Here is a 24,183-nt window from a genome sequence, read left to right on the forward strand (position 1 = left end):
TTTGTTTACTGTAAACACCAAAGGGATCATCAGCACTGTTATACTGTACACTATTTTTGTGCAATCCATTGCTCCTGCTCACGTTCAATAAAAACTATCTTTAAAGACTCTAAAACCATAATAAGTGAATGCTATAAAACTGCCTATGGAGTATAATGCAGATTTTACATAATGTGGAGGTGGCTTGGAACAGCCCTGAGGGAGAGGTGATTACTGTATTTGATTTTGAAATGGGTGACCAATGACAGTGGGTGGAATTTCAAGATATTTTGCAACTTTCAAGCCAACTATATTTTTATTTTAGGGCAATTTGTTCCACAGCAAGTGGGTCATCATACCTCGTAACAGTCACTGGCTTCTTCCTAGTTTCTTTGAATGTCCACTCATCCATCGGCTGTATCTTGCCTTTCCCAAAAAGGGCGTAGATGGAGTCACTGATGCACCAAGTTTGCTCATTTGTCTTATTGCCCCTCGACCTGCGCCTGAAGCATTAGCTCACCGCAGGCCCTAATTGGGACGTGTCTAATAACAGAGGTCCCCAGGGTGTGCTCTAATGAATAGAGAATATCATTAATGTCACTGTGACGGATTTGGCTTGCAACTCTCCAGCATTTCACCACCTCCCTCTGTCTCTCTCCATCTCAGTATCCACTGTCATGTTTCCCACAAACTCCAATCAGTTTTAACAATTGATTGTTTTTTGTCTGCTGGGTCCATCTGTTTTGCCATTCTTTGCATTGCATTATTTACAGTGTTGAGCTAGGAATAAGGTGGGAGTGTGGCTGAGATCTTCCTGCGACTGCGTTAGCGTCAACAGGTGAGTCGAACAAAAGATGAAGGTGTGAACAGCTGCTGTGCTTCATGGAGAGGGCACCTCAAGGCATCTATCGCTCACCGTCTGCCACACTGTCACGGCTCACACGGGGAGCTGCCGATGGATTCACCCCGGATCTTAACCTCTCCTCGTCTCCATCTGTCTGCTTGCATGCTGCAAACTGCCCTTCAAACCCAGGAGATAAACTGTCTGCATGCGGCGCCATCTGCAACAGAAGGAAGAGGAAATATGTTTCTCAGACTAAACCTAAACTCTGTAATTCCGTGGTTGCAGCATATAGGTCAGTGGAAAGCATTATTCTTATGTTTACAGTTATGATGGACCATACAGTATGTAGGCAGGCGGGGCGGGTTCCGGTAGCCAATCAATGCCACTCGTGCATTTTCACTATTAAAATTCATTTCGCATATAAAGGCACTTTACTGCCCCCCATTGGTCGAATATGATGATGTCAATATTCCATAATTCCATGCACACTATGTGTGTGTGTTTGTGTGTATCTTTCAAGATAGATAGATAGAACTAGAAACAGTATTCCATGGAATTTAGTGTACGTGTTCCTCTAAAAAGACTATATTTGGTCTGAGTCTAAGCAGAGTAAAATTTACATTTGAAAGAGAGTAAAATATTCATAAAGACTTCTACCCATAAAAAAAATATTACTTGGCTACTGTATACTGTTGTGCTTCATTAATAAACAAGAAAAACAGTTACCAACGGGACCCATTCGAACTGAACTGAAACAGTGGAACTGAATCGTTGGAATGGCTTTAAAAAAACGTTCTGTGTGTGTGCGTGTGTGTGCGCGCGTGTGGGCGTGGGTGGGTGTGTGTGTGTGTGTGTGTGTATTTGTACATGTATATGTATAGGTATGGGGGTGTGCGTGTGTGTGTGTGGATGAATGTTTGTGGCATTCAGGATAAAGTTGCATTGACGTTTATATTTCTGGAAGGGTGCTTGTGGGATTACGTTAGTATGATAACCAAATGTGACTGGCAGAGAGTGTGATCAGCCATGGCAAGCTCTAACAAGGGATTCTTGAGTAGAATGAGAATGAATGGGAGCAGAAGGGAATGAGAGAGGGAAAAGACATTTGGGGAGAAGTAAAATCCCAGTTAAAGCGGGATGTTGTGAGCAGTTCTGGTGGGATTAGCAAGTGAAATAACGTGTTCACGTCAGAAAGCAGCGAGCTAATGACCACACACAGCTAATGACCTTGAAGTCTTTCCGTATTTGCTTGCATGTCTTTGAAAATGTGTGTTTAGGTCATGTTTGCTTACTGTCAGGACACATGCAGTGGCACTACTTTGCATTGACTGACAGCTCATCAATAAACATAGCATAAATAAATAGCATATTTAACAGGCAAACACAAAAACTGAGCCTTGTTAAAAGTCATAGCATTGCTTGCTTGCGGCCTCTGGATAATGTATTCAGTGGATTAGTTCAACCAAATAAGTGTGTTTAGGGCATAGTATATAAACAAGCTATCACTAGAAATTTGGCATCAAGGCAAACTATACTGCAGTGCCCTGACCTTGGCTGTAATAGAAGCAGCACCTATTCCTTTATGCATCGGTCACCAGCAAAGACAATTTAAATGTCAACCAGGCCCGAGGGGGAAGAAACAGTGGTACCTCACTGTATCAGCTTGGATGACATCCAAAAAGTCTGACAATCAGCCTCATTGGTGCCTTTGCTCATGCACGAGCACACCGACACACACGCACGCCCCCACACTTGACGTCCACCCCGTGCTTTTGGTCCACAAGGGAGTCTAGTCAGCGTGACTTGTGAAAAATACGACATGTCGTGGAGTGGGGGGATATAAGGTTGACCCGATCTGCACTTGGTCAAGGCTTGTCAAAGATCACCAGCAAAATGTTCTTCAGTGTTGTGTTTTGTGAACTTGTAATGTGTTTTTAGGTGGTGGTGATTTGCGCTGCAGGACCGCTGCACACACGCGTCGTGTCAAAGTGAAGGCACACGTGCGCAGGCACGCAAGCTTTGTCACTGCAGGGGAAACAGAACACATGGTGACATAAGAGTAACATGACATTGATTCAATGCCAACTTTTGCAAAGTGCCCAGTGATCCATTCAATTGTCTCAAAACCGCCGCTTGTCATTTTATGAATTGTAGGTCACTCATTGTTTTAATGTGCCATTTTTGACTTTTTGGATCAAGTTCACACTGCCTACACTCGGCATGGTTTTTCATCAAATGAATGCAAGGACTGTGATTGTGGAACTAAATTTGTTCACTGCATGCTGTAATGGTTGCTGATAGCAGGATGATATTAAGTAATAAAATATATTTCGGTTTGTGTAGCTAACTAGGTGGCAATGGCGGTTAGCACAGAGCAACGCACATTCAAAGGTTGGAGGTTAAATCAGTTCAGCTTCCTCATTTTAGGTTAATTTAAGATCCCTATCCACAGGTGTGAATGTGAGTATGAATGGTTACTGTATATAGCCAACCGTATGTGCCCTGTAATTGACTAGCAGAGTATGCATATTTGTCGGATCTTGTCTAAAATTAACTCTGGATCTTTTTTTTGTCTCTACGAAGGTTTGTTTCGGGAAATCCTTAGCTAACCGATGCAGTTACCGGCGACTAATAATATCACGATAATCAACATGAATTGCAGATACAGTTACTTATATTTATTTTTAAAAAGAAAGACACGCTATTCAGTAAAATTTAGCTTTATTCCTCTTTGGCACAGACAATTAGAATGGGTCGCTGCACAAACTGAAAAATTGTGGGAACATTTCTGCAGATCCTTTTAATGCTCGCAATATTATACTAACAGGAACTACCAGAAGACATGGTGTGTATATTCTTCGTTGAGTTTAATGGATTCCAGAAAAATCGAAGCTCATGGCCTTCTCAGACTACATGACTATTTTTGGTCATTCAGGACAGTCACGCTGTCAGACTACAAGTTAATATTCTTCTGTGTCTTGGATCGGGCGAGATGTCACACTACAAGTCTGTCACTAACCAGACTCCGCCCAATCGTTGCGTGCTTCCGTCAAGATTGTGTCCATTGGCGCAGGTCTGTCGGGACAAGCAGCTGTGTTGTCATGATGGCGGAGGCATTATAAGCACAGACGTGTATTCTCTGCTAGGAAAAGGAAAAAAAAGAGACTATGTTTGCTTTCGTATCCTCCAAAAATAACTGAAGGAAACAAATGACTTCCACGACACCATGGTGCTTCACCTCCGCATTTCGCTTCTTCCAGTTCTATCAGTAAAATACTATTTAAGAATTCAGTGTGATTCCATTTAATGATATATCAGTGTTACATTTACAACTTCTGATCTCAGATGGCTTGTTATCACCAGCTTTAAATCAAATAAACATTTTGTGTCAAGCAAATTAATTTGCATGCAGGAGTACTAAACTCCCAGTTCTTTGCAGCATTTCAACAAACAATTCAGACCATTCCGTGGAGGCGTCACCGACATGATATTCAATATGATGTTCATTTGCAAACCAAATGATGTGGCACAATTCCAGCTGGGACGCAATTGGTGTCAAGTGAGTGGGGAGGAACCACAACACTGCAATCTAATCATATGGAATAGCCTGTCACGGATCATGGATTACAAATAATTATTTTCCTGTATGAAACACTAACCGGTGTGGTCGGACCGAGCACTTGATATGATGTCTACATTATGCCTAATTAGAAAGATGGTTTGGGGTATTTAGGTCATTATAGCTACAGCAGAAATGGGCAATATGTGGCTCGATTTTCACTTCTTGCGAAGTGTTCTGCCAAACAGCAGGTGGGAGGAAAATCTGCATCAATGCCTTGATTATCAACCAAGAGTTTCACTCTGTCTGTGATGATTTGCACCTATCCAGGTCATCGTAAACTGGAAAGGTTGACTCGAGGCAACCGCAATGTTCTTGTTTGTTGAACATGTTTCACCTTTAAGACAAAAGGGTTACGTGTAAAGGTTGTGTTTGGAGTCTTGAAGCAACAACCAAATTGAATGTCGCCTTACGTCATGCCTCCCTCACACGCCTGCCCAAATAAACGCCTCCAGCTAACTAACAGCTTGGTGACGACTTCTTACCTCACCAAAGGAAAATGCTGGTAATTTCTCTTGAGATTCTGTTTTTTAAGAGCAAGAAGCCGGCTGCTCTGCCAATGGTCGTCACACCCTTACCCTGTCCCTGGTCGGCATGGTAACAAAAGCCCATCATTAACCATGCAGACCAGTGGCCTCTTTTGCATTATATATATATATATATATATATATATATATATATATATACACACACACGTGTGCGTGTGTGCTTTTTATTCATAAATTCATTTTCAACGAATGTCAGAGAACTTGTTTACAACAACTGAGAAATGCTTTCAATTGTGAAAAAAAGCACAATAATATGTCTCGTTGAATTTTTTAGGTGAGACTAAAGAGGTCAATATCAACAATAGTTTGCCCCGAACTCACTAACAGCTTGTTGATGATTAAGATGTGAATACAGCTCATTCATGTCTGTTGAGATTAACTCCAAACAGTGTCATCTTTGGTATTTTCTTCCCTTTCCCGCCATCACTTTACTTAAGCAGGTGGATGATTGACAGGTACTTATGTGAGCACAAGTTGTAGTGTAATTATGTGTGAATTCTGGAAGGTCAGGAACGCTTTCTCGACCACAACTCTCTTGTTGCGCTAACGTAGGTCGAGTTGACTGTACACAGTAGTGACCTATCGGAATTAAAAATAAATAAATAAAAATATTGCTCAGCTGGTATTCAATAAGCCCTAAACAAGAGTATTAATATCCCTTTTGAGTCACTCACTGTATGCAAAGATTGAATGAAACTTAATATTTATTTGGTAATACCTTGCTTTTAATAAATGCATCAAGCCTGCGACCGATTGACATCAAACATTTGAAGCCCAGTCAGTCTCCTGACTTAAACCCTATCGTGAATGCACTTTACCTGCTAAACAACAGACTGAGCGAATAACCTCCCAAGCAAAGTAGAACAACCGAAAGAGGCTGTGGTTTAAGCCTGAAAAGTATTACAAAAGAACAATGCAAAAATGTGGTAATGTCAGTGACTCAAGTATTTGATATATCGCAAGAGACCACGGTGCAGACACGCATCATGCGTCTTCTCGTCTGTTTGCAAGGTCACAATCTGAAAAGCACAGGCAAAAAAATGCGGGATCCATTGTTATGACTCATGAGCCGATTTTGCGGAAACCCTGCTTGAATGGGTTGTGCTTCGACATACAAAATTTAAAAATAAGACAATTATTAAAATAATGCAATAAATGTTGACAATAATTTTCTTGTGTTGATATCTGAGAACCATTAGAGACTATTTCCTGCCCTATGGGATACCTTCAAACTGCCGCAGAACTGTGGGCTACTTATATATCATTGTCATCACTCAACAGGATGCCGGAGAAGATAAACAAACACTGTGGGACGGAACTCTCAAAATATTTGAATTTGTATGCACACATACATTTAGCCAATAAGAATCAAAATCTTCACCTTACTAAATTTTTAAGCGATACACCAACATCAATATCAACACAGCAGCTGTCCAATGAGAAGACAAAAGACAATGAAAACAACTGTTAAAGGCTTTTGAAAAAAGAAACAACTGATTGGTCCCTTCATCCATACACTGATGCAGACAGAACTTGAGACGTCTGACCTGACGTACACTTGAAGTTTCAAAGTGGAAATATTCCACTAAATCACTTCAACATGGTGTCATAATTTGTAATACCAATTAGTTAACAACATGCCAAGCTTTGCAAACATTTACTCATGGGATGCCATGATGATGTTTTGCATGTATTATGTATGTATTGTTGGTATGTAAATTCTTGCATAATTGCTATGTTGTCAAACTACAATATCAATATCTTATCTGTAATTTTATATTTTTTTAAAGGGTAATAAATAAAACAATCAAATAATTATATATATATATATATATATATATATATATATATATATATATTAGATTCCAGGCAGAGACCTGGCCCTTACAGAAAAATATAATTCTTCTGCAATAAACACTCAGGCGAGAGCGGTATCAGAAGTGATGACACAACAGGGGTCATGAAGCAAGTGTCTGGAACACAGTCCAATATGTTGTCACAGGAGGATAAAGAAAGCACCATTTTTATTTCCTTTCACAGACAACATTTCACTTAAGGTCCCAACAGATACCACCACACCAAGTCGTTCTCACATGAGACATGATCGCGTGCGCTGACTCTGACACACTTGCTGGCCCTTTAGGCATCGAGTTGCCGAGTCATGATGGTTGCCGCTTTCCACGTCACTTTCTGGATTTCTTGTTGACAGCACACGATTAGAAAAAAGAGAATAACAGGTAGTGTTCATCTGTCACAATTGAAGTGTCTAATCATGTATGGTGCAGTCATGTCCCACTTATCTCCAACTTAGCTGCAGATCAATATAACACCTGAAGCATGGGCGCTCATTCTAACCCTGCAGTCAGCATCGTTTTAAGGCCTTATCCCCAGGAATCTTGATCACTGCCTCTCTCATGAGATGACATCTTTATATATTTATTTGTCAACCCCAAAGGCAATGGGGAGCGGCAGTCTCCAGATGTTTCCGTTATATTCATGTCATGTGCCGACACGACGAAGATGGCCTCTTTTCCTGAGACGCAGCTTCCTTTGTGTTCATATTCCCGTGTCACTCATTTCATTTTGGGAAAAGTGAAGATGCCCACTCAAACTTGTTGAACCACAGAACAACTCAGCCAATAAAAGCCTTGAAAGGGGAACATGAACAAACAAACAATCAGAAGGTCATCTATCTTAAAATGTTAAAGAAGTGTTTCAAAGCCTTTGAATTGGACAGAAGAGAAGAATGCACCTTATCCTCCTCTGGCAAGCTGCCACTCTTGTGCGGCTTTCATTTGGCCACTGAAAGAAAATGATTTCTCTGATAATGGCGCCCAGTGTCAGACGCTCAATTTAAAGGAGAATTACAGGCTGTTGGAGGTTGCTTCGAGCGGGGGCAATGCTGCTTACAGGCATTGCTCAGCTTGTCAGGCTCTTCAACATATAGAGAAGATAAACCCAAAACAATAATTCGATCGGCACTAATCATAATTTATTGTTCATTTTACTTTCCTGGTCATACAGATCATAAATTATAATATATGCTTTTGTTGAATGGGAACTCACTGCACAAAACTATTGTGTGCATCTCACTCACTCACTCACTCACTCTTGCTCTCTCTCTCTCTCTCCCCCCCTCTCCCCCTCTCTCACTCCCACTCTCTCTCTATATATATATATATAAAATAATGAGTCAGAACATTTTCAAGTTCACACACAAAAAGCAGCATGCAGATTGAGTCGGGTTTACTAACCCTGTAGCAAGGTTCCATGGTTGAACAGGCGTTAGTCACAGTATGGGAAGAAGAGTCATACTTAAAGAGTCACTTGGAAAGCAGATTTAGATTTGATTGCAACATCTTTGCAACAGAATATACTGAGCGTTAATTATGGTGTGGTCTGATGAATTCTGTAGTTTGTTTGACTGGCTACTATTAAGACACATCCAAATGGTGCAATTCGTGGTTAAACATTTCAATCAAGATGGGGCAGTTTCATTACCTCTGCATGACTACAATAAAGGGAGCAGCCCATTAGTAGCTTTATCAGGACATAATCCAGACAGCGCATCAATCATTTGCAGATTACAGTCAATTAAACATAATGAAGTAGCTGTAGAATTGAATGCAAATTTGAATACGGCCAATAGCATGATTATTAGCACATACAGCAGGCTTTAAGTGCACACTTAGCCAGAAAGCAAAAATACAAACATAATATTTTGGAACAATAACGTCTTAAGTGCTTTTGCCTCAGGTCTACATGTTAATCAACACTTTATTGTTGTGAGAGTTGTTGTAGAGCCAAAATTCAGCCAACGTTAATCCATGCAAAGAAACAGGATTATTTGTGAACTTCAAAGCAAAAGTTCAACAGAGAGAACACAGAGTTGTGAGAATGTCCCTTATCTATTTCACACAGAAATATGACATAGAGGGTGGATCCAGACCCAAAAATAAATAAATAATGAAGTATCACATAATTCCGTTGTAGGGCTGAGCTGTAGCGCAAATGCTGGCGGATCTTGAGTGACGATTTGGTGGCAGAAAGTCGATCTAAACCTTTACGCCTGCTCAACCCACATCGAACAACAGTGCATTAAATCCTCTGAATAAATGTATTTTCATTTTTAAATCATCTTACTGGCCAGCTATCTGCTGGGAGGCGCACATGGGGACAGTCTCCAAATCGCAACTTGATGGTGCCGATTCGACAAGCAAGCTACATTTAAAGGGAATGAAAGGAGTTGCTTTGATTGGCCATGATTGAAGTTGGATCTGACCACACCCACAGCGCCGCAGCTGTCCTTCTAATCTTGAGAATTGACAACATTATATCTAACCCGCCTCTTCGCAGAGTTGTGCTACGCAGGATTTACATCGGTGACAAAAATAGAGCCATAATGTTTGAATTGTAGTAGCATCATGATTCAAAGTACCAGTTTCATTTTTTGCATATGACCTCTGATTTGTACTGCGAATAACAGTAAGCACTGTTATTCAAATATGTGATCCATGTGCATAATGTGTGACGTAAAAAAAATCATGTATATTTCACGTGATTCCACCTTTTCTAAGTGCTTCTAAGAGCAGGCTGCACTTTCTCCACCTCATCGCGATTTGGATTATAAGGTCAGCAAAACTTTTTAGGGCTCCAACTATTCTTTTCCATTGTTAAACTGAATTGAAAAAAAAATGTGCAAGATGCAGATATGCTTTAGTGTTCTTCTCAAGGTGAATGCAATATCCTCAAGAGTTTCTTTCAGGGAGTGGCTTCACTAGAGTCAAAGTATTCAGCACTGTGATCATTGCACCTTCCCAAAGTGAAAATGGAACAAGATGTTGAGGCAAGGGCCTTGTGTAAGTTATTCCACAACAAACACAGCGAGACATGCCTTCATGCACCTTGGTTTTTACAGAAACGATACAAACGTTATTTATTTCCATCCATCCTGGCAGTATGCGATCCACGTCCGAGAGAATATGCTGTCTTGCTGGAACATCCTCTCATTTGCAGTTCCAAGTTGTCGTTTTTTTTGGTTTCGCATATCCATCCAACTAAATATCGTGAGAACTGTCTGGCTCACTACCCCTGTCCTGACCGACCGTGCTCTTTCCCCATCCCGTTCTATTTGCTACGCTTCCTCACATACGTATACTGTAGATAAAAGTCAAGTCCAATAAAGTGCCATTTCTCTCAAGTCTGTGTGTAATGTCATTGTTTTCTGTTGTTTCTGCTATGTTCTTTCTTTTCTCTTATTCTGTCCCATCTCAAAGCCCGTTCTGTCCAACTACATTTCCAATAAACATCCATCTCAACACAAATGACAGCAGAGGAGTAAATCAAACTCCCCTGTCGCACATCAAAGTAGAAAATTCTGGAAAAGTCAGCCAGATCATCGCATGACTAAGCAGCTGAACAGGAGTCTGAAGGGTGTGTCTCGATACATTTGTCTATATCGTGTCAACATGCAATGGACAGCGCAAGCGCTCAAAACAGGGAAGTCGGATCAATAACAATTATATTTTTCAAAATTAGGCGATAATTCTCTGTCTTAAGGAGACAAGGATTCAATTAACATTGGAGCTAAGCTCTAAATATCCCCAAAAGCGTTTCTTTTTTTAACCCGACATCGAATGTATAATGAACAAGTGAAGAAGTAATGATAGCTCAGATAAATGAATTGCTGGCGGGTTTGCAGGTGGAGCACGGGAGGTGAGCAAACAGCAATCTTGTTGCGATGGAGGATCGCCAAGGGGATCACGGCAAAGCGGACCAAAGAAATCCACAAGAAAGCAAACAGAAAAGAGAAGCGGGCATGCTGATGACTACGGCATCATTTGGGAGTTTATTTTTAAACACAGACTGCGTGCATGACAAATGACTCAGCATTTAGAATTCCATTTCAAAAGTAAACATTCCGGCAACACACTTTGGGATAGAAAAGAATATAAAAGCGCTTTTAAAACAATGAGAAATACACAGGTTGCACAACCATTTCTACTCTGAATTCCAACAGAAACTCAAGGGATGTTGATCGCGCCACCAAACAATGCTCAGCCCCCCTGACGGTTAGAAAGCAAGCCTGGACACATGCACTCTTTCCATCCAAGGGAATAATGTGGAAAGGCTACCTACCCCTTCACATGTATAAAATGCAATTAGTCTGTTAGTGAGTGACTGGCGCCCCTTGGGTGGGATAAAATAGGATCGGCTCCTTTCGTCCACCAAGCTGCTTGGTTAAATATTGATGCCCCCTGAGCTGTTTTAGATGCTTGTTTCGTCAGACTGGAATGTAGCCACTGACTGGCTGCATCGCAGTGGTGGGAGTTTTGCGAACGGCCCCCTGAGGTCTCAAACAGCTCACTTACATGACAGCTGACGGACTGGGTTGTTTGACGGCTGAGGGTTTAATGTACCCATCACTGACAAAACCTACAGGGCGTGCGTTAAGTGTAAAGGCAAGACATATTTTCTTGCAAGCTGCAGATGTCAGGGGCAATGATTGCGGATTGAGTCACTGATCCAATAGTGGTGCTTCAGTTTTCAATATGTTTTTATACCTCATTGACTAATATTCAATATTTGCTGTGAGCTGTATTCCCACCAAGCGTTACAGTTCAATATGGCATGGTACAAAGTAGGATGGAGCACTTAACTGTGATTAGTCCTGACACCTATAGTAACTGTGATTTCAAATACTGCTTTTGTTTTCATTTTCATTTTTGGTTTACATTATTTATTTGGGTATGAAAAAGACTATAATTTGAGGCAGTATATCATTATTGGGAACACCAGTGAAGTAAGAAAGCCATTTAGAAATCCTTATTTCCCATTGAAGCTATTGTTTTTCTTCTTTATGTCTGAAGCAAGACTTTTCCTTTGATGGAAATTCAAATATTTTTTGTGTGACACACTTTGGAATGAGGAAAGCATAACAGACCGCATAACCATGCAATGAACTTCTTCAACTTTCTATTCCAGCACAAATGAGTGGTTGATGAGTTCCTGCCAGAGGGGGGCGGGCCACTGTAAAAACTCACAGCGTTCCTCAGCGATCTAGCCTTTTGTACTGACAATCCCAAGAGGAGTTGAATAAAACCGCCACTGATGAGATCATTACGAGATCTCACAAGACTTATCATAAAACTTGGATACCGTTTGAAAAAGTTGTTCCGGACTCCCATAAGTCATACAGCTTTCTCGGTCAGATCTCAACATCATTACGCCAATCTCCACACAGTGACTGATTATGACAGTGCAGTGGGCATATATCTATTTCAGCTCCTCATAGAAATTTGTAATATTCACCATAGTCAACATTTGGGCCAAGCAAAGTGCATTCTCTCATGTGTCAATGGAAAGGGGGTTCTGCTTATCTGCTCATTGTGTATGTGTGACAGTGAAAGGGAAAGTCAGGGTGAGTAGTTCAAAAGCCTGAGTGAATGCAAATGTGAAAGGTACTACGGCAGACACCATCAAGAAATGGGACAGGTGTGACAGGGACAGACACTTTCTCAGCAGGAGACTCCGTGTAACTGAATGAATAAACAGCAGGAGAGGAGAGTTGTTCAATCATGTGAAAAGGTGTGCATAGCCATATGACACAATTCCGTACAGTAGGTGCACTTCCACTGGCCTGCATCATGCATCACGAGCCATGAATTATTCTCTTGGACTTTGCTCTAAACAGGACTTTTATAATAGCGTGATTCCCAGCTGAACAACTTGTTTCCTCACTTCACTGTGAGAACTGTTATCCTCCCATTTCCAAGAGTCCGAGTACACCCTGATACAACTAATGCAATATAATGCAACAGCTCTGACATAAATCCACCCTTCAGGAGTGCGGTTTATATTTATTCTGTAAATGTTGACTCATCCTGATCTTCTGTGTAAGTATTCAGGTGCTGATGACCTGATAAATATTGCATTCTTAAACCCAATCAATTAGAGTATGTGACTATCAGATGGTTGCTATGGAAAAATGACTTCAAACTGATTCGATCAATGTGACTGGTGGGATCGTGGATCATGTGGTGACCTCATGTGTTTCAAAGATTCTGGGTTCAAAACCATGCATCTTTCTGCATGGTGGTTAGACATTCTCATCAAACTAGCGGAAGATTCCAAAGTTTCTATTCACATTCTAAAAACATGAATGCTAGAATAACGGAGGACTCTAAATTGCCCCCAAGTGTGAATGTACATTTTTTTGTCTATCTTTGCTTCGTCATTGACAACCAGTCAACTGTGTTCTCAGGCTGCGCAAAAATGATCCTTTACACACAACGCAAGAGAAACAGCTGATTCGCAATATTACTGGCAAAAGGTCGCAAACCTGAAAAGCACATTTCAACTGTAATTGGTTTTTCACAACAAATTAATTCATTGAGAAACAACAAAGATTATGTTGTGTTGAGGGGATCAGTCAGAACGAGACACATAAACAACAGCAATGGAGAACAGAATGAGAACAAGGATCTCCTGAGTGTGGCTGCAGCAAGAAAAAGAAGCGTTGTAGCAAAGAGGAGACTTTGGAGTGACTTTTGTGCGTTTATTTTTCTTCTTGGTCGACATGCACATGTACGTGCGTGTGCTTACAACCACCCCTCCGTGAATTGTTGTGTCACTCTGGCCAGCGCAATGAAAAAGTTTTGGATGGATGCTGTTTAAGGTTTAGGATTTGTATCTCACACTCGTGAATACCATCTCCTGGTTTCTGGTTGAAGAAAATAACATTCGACACTGTGACCACCCTTGAGACATTTCTTTTGCTGCAGTTGGGTCATCCTGTCTCAGGTATCCCTTTTAAGCATTGTTGCATTTGTCAAGACTAGAATAAGCTTCAATTATAGGCTCGCAGGATATGTCAGAAATGCATCTCCTGAAGTTTGTAATGCATCAGTCCATCAATCTCTGGAGGTGAGGCAGCGCACCACCTCCCATCTCTCTTCTTGGCAAAAAGTGCTCTTTCATGTTGCGCACCGACCCTGACGCTTTTAAATGAGGGATTTCAGACTACCAATTACTTCAAACTGCAGTGAGATTCAGGATAACAGCCAATATCTGCCGGCTCAGGCGCCGCTGTGCAAATGACCCCAAGGAATGCCAGCCAAACTTCCAAATCACGTTGAAATGTAAATTACTGGACAAAGGTTTACAATAGAACCGAATTACACAAGGACCTTGTGTACGTTTCTCATGACCTCTCAGCATTATTTACAGAACTGTGACATCTACAGTGCTGGCAGAAATTCACAAGTCACAAGACAACATTGACTTTCTTCTTTTGTTTAGGTGTTTAATTGCACTTATGCAAAAAAAATGGAATAGGCAAGACAAGAACTCAGGAGGAAATACTAGTTACAGTATGTTCTGACATGATTAAATCAGGGTATAATGTATGACCGGAATGTGAGGTGTGGCAAGCAGGGCTGCATGATATTGAAAAAAAAAAAAAAACATGCAATATGCGATACAATGCTGACTATTGTGATATCGACATTATTGTGATATTTAACACGTATCTAAAGAAATTTCATTTTAATTATCTAATGAAAGGAGTACTTTTTTTCATGCGGTAAAATAAGCAAGCTCAATGTGTTTTTTGCTAATTAATTTTAATTCTCCTAGATAATGACCATCTATTGAGTGACCATGACAGGTCAAATTCAGATGAACGCACACAATTTCAAAAGTAAATTATTGCTTTTCTTGTAGACACAGAGGCTCATCGGCAACATGTAGTCCTCAACTTACCATGAATCGAATTTGATAGGCTCCATCTTGGATGTAGAAAATAAAATAAAAGGTGGTTGCAACTACATACGAGATTACGCTTCCCTATCATTCTTGAACAAGATGCAGACCAGAGATCAATGAGATTAGATGCAATATTCAAACAACTACTTTAACCTGGAAATACGGTTTTATGTAGCATAAAGGCAATGTACCGGGTTTCTTATCCATGTAAACATAGTCAATGTGTAAAGTGTGAGTGCACAAACAAGCTTGGTGTCTCCTGGTGACCATTTTGTATTAACACTGACTTTCAATGAAAGGAGTGTGTGACTCTGCACTTTTGACTTCAGAAGAAGGTCAGCTCGAGACCAGGAGGGAAGAAAGTGTCCCTGTGACGACCAGAGAAGGCATGTGAAGAGAAGAGCCAAGATTCTTGTAATGGCAAGAGGCAGGATTCGGAAAAGGGCAGGGCAAGCCTTCAGGGTACGTGGGCTGAGCTCCACGTGTACCACACTCATTTTTTGATTACATCATGCTTATTAGAATCGTCCTCGGGGCCGGTTCTGTCTGCAGCCTTCCAGTTTCACTGGTCAACAAGTATTTCTGTAATTTATTATTTTTTTTACATTAACAGTCATGTTTACGTCTTGGGAATTTGGCACATGGAAAATATTGGGCATCAAACTATGTACAACTGGAATGGCACTAGGCAAAGACTGACCCATGTCATTGTTGACTGTTACAATTGGTTCTGTAGTTTTTTCATAACTCGGTTAACCAACCGACCAAACCAGTAAAACGACCAAAAGTGTGTGCATTTAGATGAGCGGCTAATGACAAGAAGCCAGAACCCTGGTTGGCAGAATAAAACTCACTTGCTTAGGCTTGGCACCTACAAGATGATTTTAGGGTATTACTTGGCATTAATTAGTGTGAGGCGTTACCACGTAAATGGGGTGAACAGATCTTACTGGTTTGGTCAGAGGCAAGCACGCGCGCTACGACGAGCACATTTATCTTGTCATTGCAATTGGTCATGCTGAGCTGTATGATAGATGATGTGACAGAGACATACCAGGTCTCCTTCTGCTGGTATTTACACACCAGGAGAACAGAGGAGACAGCAAGAGCATTGCGACATGAGTGCTTGTCTGCATGAATGAATATTCAATTTGTAAAGTACTGAATACTGCATTGAGAAACCCAGGGTATGAGTATAAAGACAAACTGAATATATCGCCCCCAAAACAAAAACATCTTTAGGCTTTGACACTTGCGAAATTCCAATAAAACATTACATGGTCTTAGAGACTGTGCCATTATTTGTCTCATTACGAATGATGATGACATGGGAGTAGAGAGAACTGACTCTAGACTTTGTGGGCTCGGCAAGCAGAACCTTCTCATCAGCGTCTGCACTTTCTGAGGGTCCTCAGGAAATTCAACCTGGACAGCAAGCTACTGCTGGGCTTCTACCACTCGTCCATCGAGAGCCTGCTGACTTACTGTGTCTCCACCTGGTACGGCAGCTGCACAGAGGCAGACAGAGTGAGGCTCGAGAGGACAGTCAAAACAGCGCAGAGGATTAATGCTGCCCTCTCCCCTCCCTGTCGGACATCTACACCACCCGGTGTCTCAGCAGAGCTCACAAGATCATCTAAGACAATACTCACCTGAGCTCACACCCCTTCGACCTGTTGCCCTCTGGCAGGCGATACAGGTGCATCAAGACTAACATACTGAAAAACAGATTCTTCCCAAGAGCCATCTCCATGCTGAACTCTCGCACACAACTACCCTTACCTTGTAGAACTGCAACATGTGTTTTATTTATTTAATTTCATATTTATTTTCCATTTAATTATTTAATCTTTAATTAATTGAATTGATATACTTAATTATATTATTCCATTGCACTGGAGAGAGGAGCTCTCCAATCTCATTGTACATTGAGTACAATGACAATAAAGGACATTCTGATTTTGATTCTGATTCTGGAAGTAGATAGAGCTGGCGGTAAACTTCTACAGCCACACATCTTCAACATTGCTGAACATCAGGGGAAAGGACACAGAGAGCGGAATCTCACAGGTACCGGGGTGTTTACTTGCTCTACAAAGGCCGTGTACAAAATGGCCATCTATTGAGGTTCACAGTTCCTTTGGCGTATAGGGGGCCCTCCCGAGGACATACAGTACTATGACTCAATAATGGCAACAGACATTATTCAGGCAGTGGATTGCTGGTGCAGCAGTATCTCAGCTGCTGACAAGGGATAACTGGACAGGCCTTAAGGAACGCCAGCATTGCCCTGCAATGTCCCACGGACTCACCACGGGAGGTGGCGGAGAGGGTAAGGGTAGGCAAGCTTTCACTGAAAAACAAATCCCAACCGAAGTAGGAAAGCATCAAAGCACTCAGCACCTTATACCGTGACAACCTCTTTCACTCCTCGTACAATATGTGCAGGAGTGGTATTGCATGTCGATCATATTTTACAAGCCATACCGCTCTTAATATCATGTTAGCATTGTATTATTTAACCATGTACAGTTGTCATTCCATTCTATTATGGTTAATTTTGATAGGTACATTATTTTTGATCCATGTATAGTCATCACATATAGTGTATGTCACTCTACTGCTGATAATAACGCAGTGCAATACAGTATTGTTTATGCACTCCGCAAAATAGTAAAAGTCGAATCTCAAACTTCACACTCCTGGCCCAGCCTGTCAGGGCCCCATTTTAGACAGCTACCCCATCTCGATTATGGCTCGCATAGTATCACGCCAGAAGGCAGAAAGTTGGTGGGATAAAGGAGAAAAAAGCATTTTAAATAAAGATTACTTGTAAAATATAATGCTTATTTCACTTTAAAAATGACTTGCTCAATGCCATGACTCCTATAGGAGCTAGATAGACAGGGCTGGCAAAAGTTGAAATCCCCATGAAGGGCCTGACCTAAAAATAAATAAATAAATATATAAGCTTAAAATCCAATTTGCAGTTAGCCTGACATATTGTTTACCTGCCTCCAAAATGAAGTATTCCTCTCGACAAGTGTTTTGATTATGGAGCGGAATATGAAACCTGACCTTTCAGTTGATTGGACCCACGTATGTGTTCTAACATGCCGGCCAGATTGAATTTTGAATTCACATCATATCATACCCTTGGCATGAAATATGCATGGAGAAGCTTTGCCTCTTCACACTTAAATAGTTTGCAATGTGCCAATTGTTAGACAACATACACATTTATCATTTTTTATTTATCATTAAGTAAAAAGACTGTCTGGCGGGTAAGATTAGTTTACTTGACTTCCAGCGACAGTATTACAAATTAATTGGGAAAACTATAATCATTGTATTTCAGGATCAGTTTTACCGTAGACATTTTTTTTTTTTTTTCAAAATCAGTCGTGGTCCCCAGGTCTCTTCAGTCCTGTCTATTTACACTGTGATTGTTACTTCAGCGGTTTGATAGACAGCTGAAAAGGGACTAGATAAGACTACATAAGCAGGAGTCATTGCTTTGAATGTGTGGTTGAAAATGTCATTGGCCTATAACGAGGATGGCAAATTCATATAGCCCATGTAACAGTGCATCTGCACAGAGAAAACACGATGCTTTTTTTGACCACCAAGATGTCATTTGGAATGCGATATACGGTGAGCATTTTCTGCTTTGGGACTATGAATGGTCTAAGCCAGGCATCACCAAATGGCAGACCGCGGTCCGGATCCGGACCGACAGATGGTTTGGACCGGACCCATGACTAATCTATGATGAATTTTTCGCAAACGTTGACGCTGCAATTCTAGTTAATACGGAAAAGGCGTCACTGATTTGAGCCAATCAAATCTTTTGTTTACGATCCACTGCCAATTGCGCAGCAGACCGGAAGAGAGTGCTGCTGACAGTATGCCTTGCTAAAAAGTTAGCGAGGTCGATGCGTGTTGTTTTAAATGAATGGACGGAGAAATTTTGTTTCGTTCTGGCTGCAGCCGATTCAAAATCAGTGTGCATCATATGCTCCGAAACCGTCGCAACATTGCGAAGCGCCACTACGAAACAAAGCACCGCCCTTTTGTGCAAAGTTATCCGCTGAAGTTTGAGGTGAGCGCACGCAAAAACATCGAACTTTGCGTGCAGTATAACAGATTTTTACATTTTCGTTTACAGCCCAGCGGCATGCAAACGAATATTCAGTCAAATTAAACTAAAACATTCAGTGATGGGGAAGTTGTGAAGGAGTGCGTAAATGCGGTTGCACAAACATTATTTAAAGGAAAACACAAAGCCCAGATGTGTGAAATAATCTCCCAAATCCCAATGGCCCTGACTCCGTTCCAACCCAGATTTAAGTCACTGGCAGGGCAGTCACAAACCCATTTTTCTCATTAAGAGAAGTTAAAAAATATTCAAAAGAAAAGCTCATTGTGAATTAGTTTTTTACGAGGACAGCCATTTTTATTGATTGTGTACTGAACATGTTGACCTGTTTTACTTGGATAATTAGGCTTTCCGGTTTTTTTTAGGCTGATAACTCCTCGATTTAAGAAAAAAAAGGTAAAAGATGTGAACCCAATGCACTTGATATATTTGTGCAGGAGATATTTTACTGTTTTTTTTTGGAAGTGGCACCCTTAAATTCCTGGAGCCACATTTTCTTGAATGGGAAATAAATGCCTTATATTTGTTGAACTGGCAAAGGTGTTTAATGGGAACATTGCGAAACAATTACTATATAAGTGCGCTCTTTTGAAAATGAGTAAATATTGAAACTATATAAAAATGTGAACATAGGCTAGACATTAAGGGAAGTTGGACTTTGGTTCGGACCTTTTAATTGGAAGAAATTTTAGTCGTGGACCTCTGTGACTTTTAATTGAATACCTCTGGTCTAAGTCTTTGACTAATGGGCAGTCCAAGACGAGGATATAGCGCAAACGTCATGATGGATGGTGTCACATTAAATCATCAAATGATGTATGTGGCTAGGAAACAAATAGAAAAAAAGGCATCTCCAATCTGTTTCTATTATGTGGTTAAAGTCATGAAATAAATCTCTCATCTATTTGTTTATCATCCACTTCTTTTAAAGCTATATAGAAAAGCCACTGTATTTATTTCCCCCTCATTATATTATACTAACGGATTACAAAATTAGTACATCTTCATCTAACATTGAGATTAGTTTTTAAAGGTCGTACAGAATCCCAATCATTTAAATGTCATGATGCCAATAGAACACCATTTCACGTACATATTTTTTTCAATTAAAGGTTAAAGAAGCGCACTAATATAGCGCTTTATCTACACCATACGGCGCCCAAAGCGCTTTATAAATCCTCACATTTACCCATTAACGCACACATTCACACAACAATACCAAGATGCCGTCTGTCCACTGGGAGCAAATTATGGTTAGGCGTGTTGGTCAAGAACAATTCGACATTGTCACAAGGGTTGAGGATGAAACCCACAACCTTCCGGATGGAAGACAATTTCTCGACCACTGAGCCATGCTGCCCCATAATGAAGTCCTGTGTGGCGGTACATATTGCACATCCTAGAAATCACCACGAGAACCCAGAAAGCTGGCGACACCTCTACCTTAAGGTAGGTTGCCCATCCCAATACATAGCACAATATTTATTCTTTAACCCCTGTCACCTTGGGACTCTTGTATGACGGAGAAAGACGTGAATTTTTCAATCACACTAGTGAGTGGCTTGGAGTAACGCAACTCTATAATATGGACTCAGTTCTCCACCATTATTGCTCGCATGTTGCTACAGTCACTGGGAGCGATTACGGTTAATTGGTCAGGGAACACTCAGCTGACTTGTGGGAAAGTGAGAGAATGTAAACAGACTGCCATGGTGATTGCAAGCCAGAGGTGTTCTCATCTGTCCCCATTGTGTGACTTGTTTGCTTTAGAAGATATTGCCTTGCCTTAAAAAGTGGCTCTTACCACTCCCACAGCTACAATAGTCACAAAGATGTTATTAGACATTAAAACCAAACTTTTCTCCACACAACAGCAATATCGGTGGACTGCGGTTAGCACATCTCACCGACTACGTATACATGCAGTCAACACTTTTAAAATGGGAAATATTCGCAAAATATATAGATTTTGAAAGGCCATGTACACACCCGCCAAAAATGAAAATGCTCAAATTCAAATTTATTTAAACATTTGACATTTTCTAACCCGTATATTTGGTCATACTCGAAATAGTGCCATTGAAAGTAAAATTGGTGTTTGTTCTACACATGCACTGGCTGCAAGGTATCGTGGTCTTTTGAAAGCAGGAAGTATTTTATGCGGGGCATCTGGCCACGGACTAAAATATGAACGGACTAACAATGCCGATGACGTGTCGTAGCGAGAAGAAGCCACTGCCGCTTGCTAGGCGAGTTTAACTTGAATGCATTGATTTTTCCGCAGACCTTTCCCATTATTTCCTGTCTCTCGTGTGAAAATGCTACGTGCATAAATGTGTGTATATAAGTTTGTACGTCTGGCGCCCAACTACGATGCCCTGAAAATATACAAGCAGAGTTAAACAAAAATGGTGAAACGCAGATGCAGCACAGTATCACACTTGGGGAGCAACGAGGAAACCTTTGTTAGTGTGGTGTAAGTCACGATAATGACCTTTTCTAAATAAGCATGTCTGCTGTTCAAATGTCCCTGTGATCTCCTGAAAAGTCATCAGTCGCAGCCCAAGTGCAGTTTCAATTGAAATGACAAATAAACCAAGAACAAACAGTATACCCGGATGTTGTTCTTGTCAACAAGCTAAATCTAAAGATACATCAGTTGATTACTTGTGAAGAGTTGGCTTGGGAAATATCCTAAGATGCATTTCGTTCTATCACGAAATCATTTATATTAAGAATTCCGTACTTGGCATGTTCACGAGACTACTCTGCATTCGTCACATTGAGAGACAATCAATGTATTTTACTGACGGAAGAAACATAAGAAGCAGAAACGTCTAATTGCGTCATGCCGTTGACCGTGTTGCAGTCTAGATCGTAATATCAAAATTGATCACAATTACCATCTAGACGGGAGGAACTGTCCGCTCATGCATATGTAAACGGGTTATCCAGAATTTTTCCGAAACCAGAATTTTGACCCGAACCCGAATATCGACTGCATGTACAGTGCAGTTACAGTTCTGAGTTTGTAGACTAGAATTCGGGATTTGACCTTCATGTGTGGAGTTAGCTTATTCTCCTACTGTGTGGTTTGCGAGTGTGAAAGTTTGTTTTCTGCCCTTCAATTAGTTGGTCCCCAGTTCAGGATACACCCTGGCTCTCGCTCATCCTCAACCCTTGTGAGGATATGTGTTACAGATAATTGATGGTTAGATGAATGGATGGTCATCTACAGAGACCAGCTGCTTTGTATGCCAAGTTGTCCGTGTGACGACGACTATCTAGGCAAACATTTGTATTGCCAATGACAGGCTTGAAATATGTCATGTTATGGTCTCAGTCCATGTTGGTCATCATCTGTCTTCATCCATGCCATCGCTTTACTACCCCCCCCCTCTCTCGCTCTTCGCCTTCTCATTGTCTTTTCGACAAAATCAATAAATTCTAATAGATTCAGGTCATGATTGAGCGTACATCAGCTTTCCCCAAGCTGGACGAGAAGCGTATTAATCATAGAAAAAGTCTTTTTTATTATTTGGCATCATACAACCCTTGTTGCTTGCCTCCAGGATAAGCGACCCGAATTGCATGTCCAAATGTGCATGTATGCGACAGACACATTATTCAACACTATCAAGACTATCTCCTGGCACTTTCGAAAAATTACATTAACGTGTGATGAGTATGCTGCAGTTTTGCTTACTGAACTCAACGTTATTTATTTAGTGCTTTCTCAACAGTTGCAGCTCTCACAAAGCAATTTAGAGAACACATGAGATAAAACATTAACAATAATGCCAAACAACATTTAAAGTCAATACAGCTTCCCTCGGTTGACCAATGTTACTGTAACGAAAGGCCAACGTTGTAAACCAGCACAAGAAGACACGCTCGGTTACTGCTGTCGTTGCGTTAAATTGGTGTGACATTGTCGAGGGCCCCCCTGCACAGAATGACCCAATTTGAAATTTAGACCTTACGGAGAGACACTAGCCTGTGCTGCCACAAAAGTTGTTCACCGGACGTTAAAAGTGCAATCATCCTCTATCGACCGCAATTTGTACTTGCGCATCCTGCTGAGACAGTCGGATCACGTCCTGCACCGTCATTCTCAGTCACCTCAGGAATGCCTTCCACACAAAATGCAGTGCCTTCACTTCAGTCACTTCTTGCAGCACAAACTGCCTTTTATGACCAAAGCCTCTGTCATCCATGACCTGTCAATAAACCCTTCCTCCAAAGTCACACTTTTTCTTCTTAACTCCTTATTCCAACGTTTTGATGACTTAACTGAACTGTCATACTTGCATTCATTGTGGACATTATGTTTAGGTGTTCTTTTTAGTCACCCTCGCCCCCTCCCAAAAAAAACAACAAAAAAAAACCTTTCACCAGCGCAGCAGCAATTGCAAGTCTCCTCAACAAGATCAAGATAAGAGTTTCTCCTAAGCCGATGACAAGCATGGTTATCTATTTTAAAAATAGCTGCTACCAGAAATTTGCCCTTGGTACTGAGTAATCCCTATCTCATCCAGGAACTTGATTGTAGTTCTTGATACACAACTAGATTCGAGACTATGATAACACATCATGGCCCTCCTGTTCCCCAGCATAGAAACATGTAACCTCAACTAAAATGGCACTCAATGTTGACAAAAGTGAAAAAATTGATGTCCCATTTGTGCGTGTTTGTCCGGCAGTTAATTAGCAGGCTACATCATAGTTGGTGGAGAAGGAAGGAAGAAGGAGAAGAGGTCAAACTAAAAAATGCCACGCACGCTCTCTCTGTCTGTGTCCTATCTTATAAAGTTGGCAAACGGATAGCTAACGTTACATCTTGAATATGTATGTATGCCATAGAGTCAGGAACTCCAAGCATCAATCTTGTCTTTGGTCCTCTGAAGCCTGCAGATACCAGTTAGCCATCTGTGCATATGTAGGTAACAATGTTTACCTACAGTGAGATGAAAACCTCTTTTACTTTGCCGACAAGCTTCTTTGACGTCAGAGTACACCATAAAAGCTTTTAGATCACCCATTGGAATCTTTGCTCTTGATTTGTGTCTTACCCCAAGCCTGAAGCAGTGCAGTGAGCTAAGACTCCATTTGAAACACTAGTCAAATTTTACTTTTCATCGTCAAAATATAGAAACCTATTGAAATGTTGAATCTGTATAATGCAAATGCTAACTTGCATGGTGTTAAAATAATCAAATTGGTTTAATAGAATCAGTGTGGCTTTCCCTAGATGAGAAACACTTGAATG

General features: G+C 40.9%; 1 protein-coding gene across 6 annotated transcripts in view; it reads right to left on the reverse strand.

The window, feature by feature from the left end:
- The window catches only part of LOC148338421 (uncharacterized), a 154,053-nt gene that overhangs the window by 16,364 nt on the left and 113,506 nt on the right, over positions 1-24,183 (reverse strand). For all 6 annotated transcript variants that reach the window (XM_088294496.1, XM_088294500.1, XM_088294492.1 and 3 more), the window contains one exon: positions 896-1,040. The gene's annotated coding sequence lies outside the window, so the exon portion shown is untranslated. The remainder of the gene's footprint in view (positions 1-895; positions 1,041-24,183) is intronic.

This window comes from Idiotropiscis lumnitzeri, chromosome 4 (genome assembly GCF_059441095.1).
Source record: "Idiotropiscis lumnitzeri isolate Australia: NSW breed Sydney's pygmy pipehorse chromosome 4, RoL_Ilum_1.0, whole genome shotgun sequence".
In the NCBI taxonomy this organism is placed as follows: domain Eukaryota; kingdom Metazoa; phylum Chordata; class Actinopteri; order Syngnathiformes; family Syngnathidae; genus Idiotropiscis; species Idiotropiscis lumnitzeri.